Here is a 3527-nt window from a genome sequence, read left to right on the forward strand (position 1 = left end):
GGCCACTGCACTCCAACCCGGGCGACAGAGCGAGACTCTGTCTCAAAAAAAAACAAAAAACAAAAAACAAAAACAACAAAAAAAAAACAACCTTCCCTAAGTTCCAGCATAGAACTCTCTCTTCATTTTCCCCCTAGTTCCCAGTTTTCTTTCAGAGTATTCCTTTCCCTGATCCTTAAAGGTTGCTTCTTGCTTTCCCCATTATTCCTGCAACACCTCATCCCATCAGATGGCTCCTGCTATAATCTGTAGGCAAGTGACTCTCAAGCCTGTATCACCAGGCCAAATCCCACCCCTGTGATCTCGATGGATGCAGTTGGCCTGCCATATCTGTGGGTTCCTCATCTACAGATCAATCAACTAAGAACTGAAAATACTTGGGGAGAAAAAAAGGAACACGTACAAACTTTTTTGTCATTATTCCCTAAACAATACAGTATAACAACTATTTACATAGCATTTACATTGTATTGGGTATTGTAAGTAATGTAGAGATGAAGTATATGAGATGGGCTGGATGCAGTGGCTCAAGCCTGTCATCCCAGTACTTTGGGAGGCTGAAGTGGGAGGATTGTTTTGAGGCCAGGAGTTAGTTGCCCTGGGCAACATAGTGAAACCTCATCTCTTCAAAAATATTTTTAAAAAACTAGCCAGGAATGGTGGTGCCCACCTGTAGTCCCTACTACTCAAGAGGCTGAGGTGAGAGGATTGCTTGAACCCAAGAGTTCTAGGCTGCAGTGAGCTACGATCTAGTTACTGCACTCCAGCCTGGACGACAGAGCAAGACCCTGTCTCTAAAAAACTAAAACTAAACAAGTAAGCAAGAAGATATGCCTAGGTTATATATAAATACTACACTATTTTATATAAGGGACTTAAGCATCTATGGATTTCAGTATCCCATGGGGGGTCCTGGAGTCAACCCCCATAGATACTGAGGGACAACTATATATCCAGCTGCACTCTGGATATTTTTACCTTTACCTGGATATGCCACAAACTCAACACTGTCCAGCAAAACTGACCTAGTTCTCTTCTACTCAAATACATCCTTCCCAGCATGTCTTATCTTAATAAATAGTACTAAACCAGAAACTTGGGATTTATCCTTGACTTCCCCCACCCCGCCCCAAGATAGTGTCTGGCTTTGTTGCCCAGGCTGGAGTGCAATGGCATGATCTCAGCTCACTGCAACCTCTGCCTCTGGGGCTCAAGCTATTCTCCCACCTAAGTCCCCCAAGTAGCTGGGACTACAGGTGTGCACCACCAAGTCTGGCTAATTTTTTTGTATTTTTTGTAGAAATAGGGTTTCACTATGTTGCCCAGGCTAGTCTTGAACTCCTGAGCTCAAGTGATCTGCCCACCTTGGCCTCCCAAAGTGCTGAAATTACAGATGTGAGCCACCGTGCCTAGCCTATCCTTGACTTCTTTTTAGCCACTTAATCATCATCTCAAAGTTATGCCATTTTCATCTCTTAATTATCTTTTCTACCCTTCCTTTCCACCGACATGTGGATTCTCTTAGGTATTTCCTTTTTTTATTTTTTTTGAGACGGAGTCTCGCTCTGTCACCCAGACTGGAGTGCAGTGGCGCAATCTCAGCTCACTGCAACCTCCGCCTCCCAGGTTCAAGCGATTCTCCTGTCTCAGCCTCCTGAGTAGCTGGGATTACAGGCAAGTCACCACGCCCAGCTAATTTTTGTATTTTTAGTAGAGATAGGGTTTCACTATGTGGGTCAGGCTGGTCTCAAACTCCTGACCTCATGATCCACCTGTCTCAGCCTCCCAAAGTGTTGGGATTACAGGTGTGAGCCACCACACCTGGCCTTTTTTTTTTTTTGAGACAGGATCTCACTCTGTCGCCCATACTGGAGTTCAGTGATGCATCTCAGCTCACTACAACCTCTGCCTCCCAGGCTGGAGTGATCCTCCCACCTCGGCCTCTTGAGTATCTGGGACCACAGGCGTATACCACCATGCCCAGCTAATTTTTTATAGTTTTAGTAGAGACAGGGTTTTGCCCTGTTGCCCAAGCTGGTCTTGAACCCCTGGACGCAAATAATGCACCTGCTTTGGCCTCCCAACCTGCTGGGATTACAGGTGTGAGCCACCAAGCCCAGCTGGTCTTTTTTTGTCTTACTCTTCTTCTCAGACCAGATTCATACTCCATGCTTACATTTCCAAGTCTTTTTTAGTGGCTACACTGTCTATAATGATCTTTCTCTCCCTCTTTCCTGATGAACATTTACTCTGTCATTCAGGACTCAGTTCAGGCATCATTTACCAGAAAGCCTTACTTGGGCACACCAGGCTGAAGTGTTTCATCTGTCTGACAACACAGGCATAGTACCTTTTTTTTTTTTTTTGAGATGGAGTCTCGCTCTGTTGCCCAGACTGGAGTGCAGTGGCACGATCTCGGCTCAAAGCAACCTCCACCTCCCGGGTTCAAGTGATTCTCCCGCCTCAGCCTCCCAAGTAGCTGAGATTACAGGCACATATCACCGTGCCCGGCTAATTTTTGTATTTTTAGTAGAGACGGGGTTTCATCATGTTGGCCAGGATGGTCTCGATGTCCTGACCTTGTGATCCGCCCGCCTCAGCCTTCCAAAAGTGCTGGGATTACAGGCGTCAGCCACCGCGCCAGGCCAATTTTTTTTTTTTAATTGTTTTGTAGAGATGGGATCTCACCTTCTTGCCCAGGATGGTCTCGATGTCCTGACCTTGTGATCCGCCCGCCTCAGCCTTCCAAAAGTGCTGGGATTACAGGCGTCAGCCACCGCGCCAGGCCAACATAGTATCTTTATGTACTTTAAGTATCCATACACCTCACTTGTTTCCCATAGTTTTTAGGCAAGACTCAGAGTCTTTTTTGTTGTTGTTGTTGTTGTTTTTTGAGACGGAGTCTCACTCTGGTCCCCCAGGCTGGAGTGCAATGGCACAATCTTGGCTCACCGCAACCTCCACCTCCTGGGTTCAAGTGATTCTCCTGCCTTAGCCTTCTGAGTAGCTGGGATTAGAGGCGCCTGCCACTGCGCCTGGCTAATTTTTGTATTTTTAGTAGAGACAGGGTTTCACCATGTTGGTCAGGCTGGTCTCAAACTCCTGACCTCAGGTGATCCGCCTGCCTCGGCCTCCCAAAGTGCTGGGATTACAGGCTTGAGCCACCGCGCCTGGCCTGTTGTTGTTTTTTGAGACAGGGTCTCCCTCTGTCACTCAAGCTGGTGTGCAGTGGCTCCATCGTGGCTCACTAAGGCAGCCTCAACCTCTTGGGCTCAAGTGATCCTCCCACCTTAGTTTCCCAAGTAACTGGGACTATAGGTGCATGACATCATACTTTTTTCTTTTTTTGAGATGGAGTCTCGCTCTGTCGCCAGGCTGGAGTGCTGTGGCGCCATCTCGACTCACTGCAAGCTCTGACTCCCTGGATCAAGCAATTCTCCTGCCTCAGCTTCCTGAGTAGCTGGGATTACAGGCACACGCCACCATGCCCAGCTAATTTTTGTATTTTTAGTAGAGACAGGGTTTCA

The 3527-nt window shown here is 47.2% G+C and overlaps 1 protein-coding gene across 3 annotated transcripts in view; it reads right to left on the reverse strand.

Moving 5' to 3' along the window:
• Positions 1-3527, reverse strand: part of NBR1 (neighbor of BRCA1 gene 1) — a 40986-nt gene that overhangs the window by 2903 nt on the left and 34556 nt on the right. The gene's annotated exons all lie outside the window — the stretch shown is intronic.

Source organism: Colobus angolensis, unplaced genomic scaffold (assembly GCF_000951035.1).
Source record: "Colobus angolensis palliatus isolate OR3802 unplaced genomic scaffold, Cang.pa_1.0 Scaffold83, whole genome shotgun sequence".
Taxonomy (NCBI): Eukaryota; Metazoa; Chordata; class Mammalia; order Primates; family Cercopithecidae; genus Colobus; species Colobus angolensis.